The 12,566-nt window shown below is 44.4% G+C and overlaps 1 protein-coding gene across 3 annotated transcripts in view; it reads left to right on the top strand.

The window, feature by feature from the left end:
• adgrl2a (adhesion G protein-coupled receptor L2a) overlaps window positions 1-12,566 on the top strand; it is an 865,273-nt gene that overhangs the window by 168,251 nt on the left and 684,456 nt on the right. For all 3 annotated transcript variants that reach the window (XM_078560693.1, XM_078560690.1, XM_078560694.1), the window contains exon 2: window positions 6,535-6,665. The gene's annotated coding sequence lies outside the window, so the exon portion shown is untranslated. The remainder of the gene's footprint in view (window positions 1-6,534; window positions 6,666-12,566) is intronic.

Below are 12,566 nucleotides of genomic sequence, written 5' to 3'. Positions count from 1 at the left end.
AGATTTTTGTGCTCAAGTCTCTGAAGTAGGACCTTCTGAGTCAGCCATGAGTGCTAGCTACCAACTGAGCCACTGCTGACACATAACTGGAGAGTACAGCAGCACGTACCTGTGCTGATTTCTGCCTGACCCCAGGGAGACAGATGCCAATTGTAGTGTTCTTTCCATTCTGAGTGTAACCTAATTCAGCATGGACCAGGAAATAGCCAGGCTCTTTTGTGTCCATATGATTCAGATTCACACAGCCCTTACCAGTTTAATTTCATTTCAAAATTAGGACAGGTTTTGACGGTGTAAATAAGGTGAAAATGTTTCCACCGACAGGATGATCAATAACCAAAGGACCGAGATTTGGGTCAATTGGTAAAAGAATCTCAGGGAAACGGGGAGAATTTTTTTACACAGCAACTGTGTAATCCGGAATGCACTGCCTGAAAGGCTGGTGGAACCAGGCTCTGTGGTAGCTTTCAAAAATTTGGATATATTGCTAGGGCCGGGATGGGAGGAGTGCGCAGTTTATCTCGCCCCACTACTCCACAAGTCGTACCATTAGTGTAAATATTTAATTCACTCACCAAAATGGCCAATTATTTCCCTTCGCTGCTGTTGGATGCAGAATAAAAGCGACCTCAACCAAGCTTCTATCGATAAACTTGAACGATTGATTTATTGTGTAACGAAACTTCTTTTTTTAAAAAAACAAGTTGCAAGAAATGGTTAACACACAATTTGGAAGTGTAACTATCTTTCCCTTATAAAATTCCTAGCGCACACACACACACACACACACACACACACAAACAAATAGTCTCTGCGTAGATGGTCAGTTGCAAAATAAACTTTATGAAAAGGATAAAGTTTGAATTTTTTCGATGTCATCAATCTGGTTCACGCTCGTCTGAAGACTGAATACTAATCCTAGTAGGTATCTGGACGTTCTCACCAATGGAGCTTCGGTGTGGAGGAGAATTGAGCCGGATCAATCCTTGGGACCTCCTTTACCTCTCAGCCTCTTGAGTTTCCAAATACAGAAAAGTTCCACTGAGACGAGGATTTCTAGCTGGGTACAGATAACCACACTGTACTTCAGGCAAGTCAAAGAGAGCGCAAGTTGGGCAGCTCTCCCGCTTCTCACTTTATTCCCAACTGAGTTCAAAACGCCAAGTTCAAAAGATAAAGCTCATCTCCATCAGGTGATTGCCTGTAAATTGCTAAGACCTTTGCCTTTAAACTAGTGTTTTTTTTTCCAGCAATTAAAGTGTTTGCACTACAAATAAACAAATAGCTCTCCTCCACAATTGCCATGCTGGTCATGTAGTTAATGTCATGTAATTTCTTGGAAAAGGCATGCTTGCCCACAGCCCAAGATGAACTTATGACTGCTTTTCAAAAAAAAAGTCAGTTCCCAAGTGTCCAAATAATGCAACGTCCTTCCAAATGTTAAAAGAAAACATAGCTCTTGAAGATATGGTTCTAAAAATATACTTAAAGGGGAAATTTTGCAGGGCAATGGGGAACGAGCAGGAAAATGGGACTAATTGGTTATCCCTTTCAAAGAGCTAGCACAGGCACAATGGGCTGAATGGCCTCCTTCGGTGCTGCCAAAATTTATGATCTCAAATGGAACAAAGGGAGTGCTGTGGGAAACTAGCAAAATATAACAACCCATGTGCATTACTTTCAAAATGGGATTGGTTGCGCCAAGTTTTGGAGAGCACTACAGCAGCCTGATGTGCAATGAGACAATTGTAGGCCAAATGACACATTCAGTGATGTGATGGGAAGCACTGAACCATCGTATTACACGATCATCTACATTTAAAAACCATAGCCTTATTTTTAAGGAAAAGCCGTTAAGTTGTGGAAGCAGTCAGCAGACCAGGCAGCATCGGTGGAGAGGGAAATAGAGTTAACATTTCATGTCTGCGACATTACATCAGAATTAGCAGATGGTACAGATGTGATGCTCAGGAGGTGGGCACCGTCAGCAAGTAATGGCGCATTGCTAATTGTTGGCCACAGCGATTGTTCTTACAACTGAGGTTGGCTGCTTCAAAGGGTGGTAAGAGTTAATCACATGGTCAAATGTCTTCCAGGTCACATATGGAGGGCAGACTCTCCTCTCGAACAGTGGCTATGCATCTGGTTGAGTTTTTTCAATAGTCTACCACCTATCATGACCATCTTTTGCCTGATGCCAGTGCACAAACCCCTGGCCACTTGCCCATCCCTGATTTCCATCGTCCCACCATTGGCAGCTGTGCATGCAGCTGCCTAGGGTCCATGGTCTGGAATTCCCTCCCTAATCCTCTCCACTTCTATCTTCTCCATTAAAATACGCTTTGAAACCCACCTCTCGGATTAAACTTTTGGTCGCCTGCTCCAACATCTCCTTATGTTGCCTGGTCTCAAATTTTGCTTAATAATGTTTCTGTTATGGAACATTTTACCACATCGGAGGTGCAATGAAATTCAAGTTGTTGTTAACAATGGTTACTTGTCTAGTAGCATATCCACCAAACTACCAGAGCGTGTAACCAGGAGCATCTCTTACAGCAAATGACCCCTCTTATTTCAAAAGTATATTTGCCCAATTTTTAATCGCAGAAAAACTATTTTTCTTAAGCAAAACAGGTTTCCCTTCTTGGTTGGGCCTCTCACTAAGTAGACTGTCACTCCTGAAGTCACCATTGGACATGTAAATATGCCTTATAGCCTTTCCGAGAACTCTTTGAGGTGAGAGTATCAAAGTGAATTAAAATGCAAACCAAGTGTGGAGTTCAAAGGGAATCTTTCATGAGCACTATTGACATAAAAAGAGAGCCAAAAAAAACTGTTATTTTTGATGAAAAGCATAAATATTATTTGACCATGTAATTAGTAATCTTTTTAAAATAGTATTTTGTTTGAAGTGATCCAGCTCAAAGTTTAATGTTTTTTCTTCTGTAACAATGATAAATCAGTTAAGTGTCATGGTTACACACAGAGATGGTATAGAACTGTCCTGCTTTATGACATTAAACATTAAACTTGCTATTTATAAGAAAGAAAGCCCCTCAGAACATTTCAGAGATTACACGTGCTATGCTTTACAACTAGAAGAAGATAAAGGAGGGCTTGTGTTTATAAAACATCTTACCATATGTCTCAGGAACATGCTAAATGATGAATAATTCAGTTTTTTTTTTCTAAAAAGGTACTGACCTTCATTTGGAGAGCCATTCTTGACACAGAAAGATCCCACAGGCCATTGCATAATTCAGCTCATTAATATGTGAGCCAGGGCTCATTGGTAGCACTCTGGCCTTTGCATTAGAAAGTTGTGGGTTCAAATAAATGCATGGACATAACTGTATAACATAGGTTAAGACTCCCAGAGCTGGATTATTAGAGGTGCTGTCTTTCAGATGAAAAGTTAAACTGAGGTCTAGTCTACCCTCTAATGTTAAAAGATTCTGTTGCTTTTTTCCAAAGAGCAAAGATGTTCTCCCTATAGTGCTTTGTTCAATATTTATCTCTCAACCAACATCACTGAAATATATTATCTAGTTACTATCTCATTGCTGTTTATGAAAGCTTTGTTTTATTTGTTTGTAGTATGTGACTGTTGTTGGCGAGACCAGCATTTGTTGTCCATCCCTAATTTCCCTTGAGAATGCGGTGATGAGCTACCATCTTGACCCGCTGTTGTCCATGTTGTGTAGGTACACCCACAATGCTGTTGGGAAGGGAGTTCCATGTTTTTGACCCTGTGACAGTGCAGGAACAGCGATACAGTTCCAGGTCAGGACAGTGTGTGATTTGGAGGGGAACTTGCAGGTGGTGGTGTTCCCATGCACCTGCTGCCCTTGTTCTTCTAGGTGGTAGAGGCTCCAGGTTTTGGAGGTGCTGCCAAAGAAGCCTTACTGAGTTGCTATGGTGTATCTTGTAGATGGTACTGTTAAGGAACTAGATATAGTTTAAGTAAGTTATATTTGTATTTGTGGGCGTTAGGAATGAGTTTTACCTTTTAAGTTTAAGTTTGATTTGTGTTTCTGTATTTGTGTGTTAAGAAAGGGGGGAACTTGAGTTTTAGTTTCAGTTTAAAAGATGTCTGTATTCTAATGAAGTTTTATGACTCTTGAAGGGAAGTTAAAACAAACATAAGGTAGGAAAGCTATGCTGTTGCCTAGCAACAGGGTCCAGAGAGAGGGACCCATCGATGCAGAGAAACTGAAAGCAGTTTGAGTTCTGTTGGTGATTATGCTCTAAGGTGAAGGAAGCAGTTTAAGTCTCTCTCCAGCTGGACATACCAGCAGGTTGCTGAGAAAAGTAAGTCTAATAATTTTAGATGGGTTGTTCTAAAGTCAAAGTAGCAATGACTGTCAAGTGAGTTCTGGATCTCAAGGGAGATACCAAGTTGTGAGCCGTCTACTGGGAGCGGGAACTGCAGGGAGCAGGTCCAAAAGGAAAAAGAGAATGGTCCCAAGAAGCCCTTTAAGTTAAATAAAAGGACAAGGACAGGAATCTGGAACAAGACCCTGTTCAGTGAAAATGAAAGCAAAGAGCAGAGAGGAAGGCCCCAAGTTTAGAGAGAGAAATCTGCAGGAAGCAGACTTAAGGCAAAATAGGCTTGCGAGAAACCAGAAGATTTGAGGAGACAGCCAAAAAGTTGGTGACTCCTTGCTATGGGCATGTGAAGCAGTGGTGTTCTGTTGGCATGGCTGGGTATCTGAGAGAGAGTGCATGGAAGGAAACCTGAATGCATATGCTGATCCAGGGAAGAGGAACATCGGAAGGAAAGTTCGAAACCCTGGAGGTGGACCCTTGTGGAAGGCATCCGAGAGAAAGCGTCATTTGGGAAAGCGTCATTCCAAAATGGGTCCTTTGAGAGTGGAAATTGGAAACCCTTTTGTGAAAGACAGAGTTTAGTGAGACTGCTTGGCTCATGGTGTGACAAGCGTCCAGGGGATGTGATGAGGGACCCATAACATCTGTTTGGGGTGGCATCTGACATTTGGTTTCAGAGTGTGGTGTGTCTGACCACAGGTCACCTATTGGTTTACATGGACTGTGTATCTACTGTGAACATTAGAGTATAAGGTAGCTTTTGCAACTTGTACTATCCTTACAAATCTGTAAAGGTATAGTTGTGGGTAAAGGAGTATTGTGTCATTGTTCATCTTTTCTTGCTTAATAAATGTTTTATTCTTTGTTAAAAGTTCATCAGCTGACTCCTGTGACTCTGTTCAGTAGCCGCCCTCCACATTCCTAAACAAGAAATAAAAGTTAGGGTCTAGCAAGCTGGGTTCCAACCTGGGACCTGGCTTGTCCAGTGGTAACATCAGCTGGGGTCATAACAGTACACATCACTGCCGCTCGGCACAGATGGTAGAGAGAGTGAAAGATTAAAGTGGTGAATGGGCTGCCGATCAAGTGGGCTGCTTTGTCCTGGATGATGTCAAGTTACTTGAGAGTTTTTGGAGCTACACTCATCCAAGCAAGTGGACAGTATTCCATCACACTCCTTATTGTGCCTTGTAGATGGTGGACAGGCTTTGGGTAGACAATAATATGAGTTATTTGCTGCAGAATTTGCAGCCTGTGTTCTTGTTACCATAGTAGTTATAAGGCTAATTTGGTCCAGTTTTTGGGCAATGGGTGTAAGTTGACTGCTGGGTGTCTACACTTTATATAATCATTGAATCATAGAATATTTAAAACACAGAAGGGGGCCAGGCCACCTACCGTGTCCATGCCAGCTCTCTGCAAGAGCATTTCAGCTAGTCCCACTTCCCAGGATTTTCCCTGGAGCCCTGACGTTTTTTTATTTCTTCAGATCATCACCCATTTCTCTTTCTCAGGCCTTGACAGAATCTCAGACAGTGCACTCCAGATCCTAACCACTCACTACATATAAAAGCTTTTCCTCATGTCGCCCTTTGTTCTTTTGCCAATCACCTTAAATCTGTGCCCTCTGGTTCTCGATCCTTCCACCAATGGGAACAGTTTCTCCCTATCTACTCTACCTAGACTCCTGATGATTTTGAACCCCTCTCTCAAATTTCTTCTCAATCTTTTCTAAGGAGAACATTCCCAGCTTATCCAATCTATCTCTCATCCCTGAAACCGTTCTCGGAACTTTTTTCTGTACCCGCTCTAATGCTTTTAGATCCATCTTAAAATGCAGTTCCCAGAATCGGATAGTTGAGGCCGGACCTGTGTTCTATAAAAGTTGGCCATAACTTCCTTGCTTTTGAACTCTATGCCCTTATTTCTAAAACCGAGGAATCCATACGCTTCATTAACCAGGCTCTCAACCTGTCCTACCACCTTCAGTGATTTGTACACATATGATCCTGGATCCCTCATCGCCTACAGCCCCATTAGGACTGTTCCCTTCACTTCGTATTGTCTCTCCTCATTCACCCGGCCAAAATGTACCACTTTAAAAGTACGTCATCATCTTGAGATGTCCTGCAGTAATGAAAGGAAAGATATGAATGCAAATCCTTCTTTTATTTATGACTGGTTGTTCTGTTTTCCTTATTGTAGATTGTGGGAAAAGTGCTCCAGGACACTGGCAGGACTCTGCTCCTCATTGAATAGCACCGTGGAAACTTTGTCATCCACTTGAACAGATCTTCTTCAAAGTTTGCAGAGAGTGAGGTTCCACAAACAGCAAGGTAATTGTGACTGGATAGCTCCCATAGATTTTGGCACATAAGTCGACCTTTGAAGCCTCGAGAAATCCCTCCAAAAATGGGGGTCGACTTATATGAAAGTATGAAAGCGGACCTCCGGCGTGAGTGTAGGTGGTCACCATTTTGAAATGCTGCCAATGTCCAATGCAAAGAGTGAGCATGTCTTAAATTTCCACACATCTTTGCAATATAGCTGCTTGAACCCTTACACCCAGTTATAGAGGCTGACGACTAATGCGAGTACAGCATGTTGTGGCTGAAAGGTTGGGGGGTGGGGGGTCGAGTATATGCAAAAACATGATTGTTAAGGCTGGAAAAATTGAGTCATCTTATAAACTGAGTTGATTTATATGCCGCGATTTACGGTAAGTTTAATTTACTCTTGTGGTGCACAGATTAACACTTTTCAGTAAAAATTTCTTAGTGTGCTATTCACCACGTCATAAAAATGTCAAAGGGGAAACACAAGGCTGCCAAGAGAAAAGTGTGGCAGCAGGATCAGCACTGGAAATACTCAGAGGTCTGGCAGCCTCTGGGCAGAGAGTTAGCCATCGGACAAATGGTCATCAACCTGAAGTGTTAATCCACTTTCTTACTCCACAGGTGCTGCTGGACCTGCTGAGTGTTTCCAGCATTTTCTATTTTCATTCCCAAACTATAAACCTCTCAAGGAACGTGAAGAAATGTTACAGAATCATCTAATCAGTAGCCTATTTGGGCAAACTAGACTCCAATGTTAGGATTTGCGATCCACTGTTGGAAAATGATCTTTGCTGCAGAATGCCTAAATAAATCCTATTGTTACAAGTGACTTTAATTATTGCTTTGATTATCAAGCCTGTTAAAAACACAGCATTTCAATTGGCACCATTCGGAGCGATTTTTTTACTTTAATTATTGTTTAAACGCAGGCGGGTTTTGTTTAAATATTAGGCTCACCTAATTGTGAAGCCGTGACTTTGGTAGAATGTTGGCAAATTCCCTGGAGACACAGTGTAAACAGCAGCACACCGGGAGAATTCTCCCCCAACACGGGGATAATCACTGTTCCAGAGGCCACCTCCACCCCTTTGCTACCCAACCTCCTCGATCTATTCTTGTGCGGAGTGGGCTTGCCTGCGCCAGGTAAATGCGCACCTGTGAGATTTGCCTCTGTATTTGTTCCAACGTCACATGTGGAACGTCAGGGCACCCACAGTGTGAGGCGGTCTCGCCACAGATCGCTCCCTGGAGAAAGAAAGTGGTGCGTTCTTCTGTTTACCATAAACGTACCAATCATACGACAAGGATTAGTAAAACAATAACGTGGGCTCTTTATTTGATGGTGAGATTATATACGGGTAATGGTAACTGGGAGGCTGTGTAGGTACATCTGACCTGGAGGACTGTTGCTGTGTTCTGTCTACAGAGTCATGGGATTATACATTACATCCTGTCTCGCGGTGGGTAGCGGTTGACAGCAGTTTAAGAAATGCTCCCTTAAAGGTGCATGTACATCACATCACAATAGGAAGAACTTGCATTTATATAGCATCTTTCACCACTTCAGGATGCCCCCTAGTGCTCCACAGACTACAATGTGCATTTGAAGTGGTGTCACCATTGTAATGTGGGAAACACAGCAGCCAATATGCACACAGTAAGATCACACAAACAGCAATGTGATAATGACCAGATAATCTATTAGCTCTTTGTCGGCCAGCATGGGGGGGGAGGGGGGAGGGGGAGAGAAGCTCCCCCTGGTAATGTCACTGGACTAGTATTCCAGAGATGCAGGCTCATGCCCTGAAGACATGTGTTCAAATTCCACCAGGGCGGCTAGTTAAATTTAATTTATAAATCTGGAATTATAAAAGCTAGTTTCGGCAATGGTGACCATAAAACTATCATCAAATATCGTAAAAATCTGGTTCACTATGGCCTTAAGGGAAGGAAATCCACTTGGTCTGGCCTAGGTCCCTCCAGATCTACAGTAATGTGGTTGCCTCTTAATTGCTCTCTGAAATGGCCTAGCAAACCACTCAATCGTACCAAATGGCTACAGAAAAGTCAAAAAGGTATAAAGCAAGATAGGCACTGGAAACGACAATGGCGCATTGAGCCTTTTGACCCTGCAAAGACCTCCCTACTAACCCCTGGGGACTTCAACCAAATTGGGAGAGCTGTCCCACAGACTAGTCAAGCAACAGCCTAGCATAGTCATACTCAGAATCACACCTTACAGATAATGTCCCAGACACCACCATCACCATCCCTGAGTACATCCTGTCCTACCTGCAGGACAGACCCAGCAGAGTTGACAACACAGTCTGGAGGGAGTTGCCCTGGGAGTCCTAAACATTGACTCCGGACCCGATGGTGTCTCATGGCATCAGATCAAACATGGGCAAGGAAACCTCCTGCTGATTACCACCTACCGACCTCCTCAGCTGATGAATCAGTACTTCTCCATGTTGAACACCACTTGGAGGAAGCACTGAGGGTGGCAAGAGCACAGAATGTACTCTTGTTGGGAGACTTCAATTTCCATCAGTAAGAGTGGCTCGGTACATTACACACTAAAGAGAATTATAATTACTGCACCAGTCTTCAGCCAATTCGAATCACTTCGCATGATATCAAGAAACGGCTGAAGGCATGGATATTGCAATGACTATGGGCCCTGGCAATATCCTGGCAATAGTACTGACAACCTGTGCTCCAGAAATTGCCATGCCCCTAGCCAAGCCATTCCAGTACAGCTACAACACTGGCATCTACCTGGCAATGTGGAAAATTACCCACGCATGTCCTGTCCACAAAAAGTGGGACAAACCTAACCCAGACAATTACCACCCCATCTGTCTACTCTCGATCATCAACAATGTGATGAAAGGGTCATTGACAGTGCTATCAAGCTTTTACTCACAATAACCTGCTCATTGACACTCAGTTTTGCTTCCTCCAGGATCACTGAGCTTCTGACCTCATTATAGCCTTGGCCCAAACATGGACAAAAGAGCTGAACTCCAAAGGTGAGGTGAGGATGACTGCCCTCAAGGCAGCATTTGACTGAGTGTGGCATCAAGGAGCCCTGGAAAATTTGGAGTCAGTGGGAATCAGGGGGAAAATGCTCCACTAGTTGGAGTCACACCTAGCACAAAGAAAGATGGTTGTAGTTGATGGAGACAATCATCTCAGTCCCAGGATACTGCTACTGGAGTTCCTCAGGGTAATGTCCTCAGCCCAACCACCTTCAGCTGCTGCATCAATAACCTTTCTTCCATCATAAAGTCAGAAGTGTGGATGTTCTCTGATGATTGCACATTGTCCAGTACAGTTCACAACTCGTCAGATACTGAAGCCGTCCATGTCCAAATGCAGCAGGACCTGGACAATATCCAGGCTTGGACTGTTAAATGACAAGTAATATTCACCCCACCCACATGCCAGCCAATGACAATCTCCAACAAGAGAGAATTTAACCATCATCCCTTGACATTCAATGGCATTACCATCACTGAGTCCCACCCTATCAACATCCTGGGTGTTACCATTGACCAGAACCTGAACCAAACAGCTATATAAAAACTGTGGTTACAAAAGCAGGTTAGAGGCTAGGAATTCTGTGGTGAGTAACTCATCTCCTGACCCTCCAAAGCCTGTCCACAATTTACAAGTCACAAGTCAGGAGTGTGATGGAATACTTTCCAATTGCCTGGATGAGTGCAGCTCCTACAACACTCAAAAAGCGCAACACCATCCAGGACAAAGCAGCCCACTTAATTGACACCCCAACTACCATCTTCAATGTTCAATCCCCCCACCACCGATGTACAGTGTCAGCAGTGTGTACCATCTACAAGATACACTGCAGCAACTCACCAAGGCTCCTTAGACAGCACCTTCCAAACCCATGACCTCTATACCTAGAAGGATAAGGATAGCAGATGCATGGGAACACCACCTGCAAGTTCCCCTTCAAGTCACACATATCCTGACTTGGAACTATAGCGCCATTTTTCACTGTTGCTGGGTCAAACTTTTGTAATCCCCTAACAGTACTGTGGGTGTACCTACACCACATGGACTGCAGCAGCTCAAGAAGGCGGCTTTCCCATTCCACCACCAATTGAGGCCCTTAAGTGGCCAATTAATGACCACTTAAGGGTCTCATCCCGCCATTGCTGGTGTTAACCCAGAGGTGGGTGGGCATGTCACCATGCCACATGCATGGCAGTTAAAAATGTGTGGCCAGCTGGCCTCCTGGGAGTGGGGGAGTTGCTCGATCAAAGGCACTCAGTGCCTGATCGAGGGTGCTGGACATTGGGTAGGGAGAGGACCACTGTCATCCACCATCTGCCTTGCAGCTGCCCCTCCCCTGACCGCACCTCTCTCCCTGTGCTCCCCACCCTATGAAACCCACCCACCCCCATATTATTTAAATGTGGCCTGGGTCGCTCTGTCATCCTGGTCTCCGGTGCCTGTCTTTCCAGCAGTAGCCACAGCCTCCCCAGTGGCACTGCTGAGCACAAGAGCTGCCAGCCTCTGATTGGCTGGCAGCTCTCAGCTGGCAAGACTTCCGCCACCAGGGCCTTGATGCCGGGGAAGGCCTGCCCGTGGCCTCACCGCTGCCTAGTTGGCTTGTGGTTCATCAGGCCTTGCCGAAAAGTGGCAGCGCTGGCCTCTCACTGGCTCTCCAGCTCACAGGTGAGACCCCCCAACATCTCAAAAAGATTCGCTCCTAGGTTTCAGAGCGCTAACACAGACGTGATGGGCTGACTGGCTTTTTTGTACTGGATCATTCTATAAGATGATATTTAACCAGCTAAAGAACTGTTCTCCTTGCACATAATTGTCACTGCCTCATGTATTGCTATATGTGATTATCTGGAGTTAATTGGCCCTCCAGTTGCCCACTTAATGATCCTACACTGGTTAGTCATTTCTTGGACTGAGCCCTGAACACAGTAATTTTCGGCACCGCACTTTAGAAATTATGTCAGGACCTTAGAGATTGAGTGTAGAGAAGATAATGGTACAAGTGATAAAAGGCTTTACTAATATAGAGAGACTGAAGAAACCAGGTTGTTGTCCTTTGAGCAGAGAAGGTTGAAGGGAGTAAAAACAAAAAATACTGGAAATATTCAGCAGGCCTGGCAACATCTGAGGAGAAACAGAGTTAATATTTCAGATCAATGACCTTTCATCAGGACTGGAAGAAGTTAGAGATGTAACAGGTGATAAGGGAGTGCAGAGACTGAGAGGATGGGAGGAAGGAACAAAAGGGAAAGTCTGTAAGGTGGAGGACAGGAGATTGACAACAGTTCAGACACAAGAAGGGAAACAGAAAGCAATAAAAGAGACAAGCAGAAATCCTAGAGCCATTTCGATAGAGCCATGGAGGCCATCCAGCCCATTGTTTCTGTTGGTGGGAAGAGCAGAACTTTTTCAAGGTGGGCATTCCTGGAAGAGAATTGGCGCTGAATTGAACTCTGACACAAAAGTAAAATACCGTGGAAAGCTGGAAATCTGAAATAAAAACAGAAAATGCTGGAAATTCTCACTAGGTCAGGAAGCATCTGTGGAGAGAGAAGCAGGTTTAATTGGCTAAATTCCTCCGTTGGCCTCCTTGCTGATTCCCGTGGAGTGGGCGTCATTGGAGTCAGAGGCAGAGTGCCCACCCCAAGGCCCTGATGTTGCCGCTGGAGGGGTTTCTCTTCTGATCGGCAGGGCCTTCCTGCCTACCCCTAGAAAACAAAACCTCTCTGCCATCCCTGCAAGGGTGCCACAAAATGGAGGCACCCTCATGTTTCTCTTGCTGCGCCAGCCTCTCTTGGTGGCGCTGCTGAGGCTACAGAGCTGCTGGTCTTCTGATTGGCCGGCAGTGTGGAAGCCTGCTCG

This window comes from Cetorhinus maximus, chromosome 17 (genome assembly GCF_964194155.1).
Source record: "Cetorhinus maximus chromosome 17, sCetMax3.hap1.1, whole genome shotgun sequence".
Taxonomy (NCBI): domain Eukaryota; kingdom Metazoa; phylum Chordata; class Chondrichthyes; order Lamniformes; family Cetorhinidae; genus Cetorhinus; species Cetorhinus maximus.
Note: the sequence above shows the minus strand (reverse complement) of the source record. Positions and strands in the feature narration are given on the sequence as shown.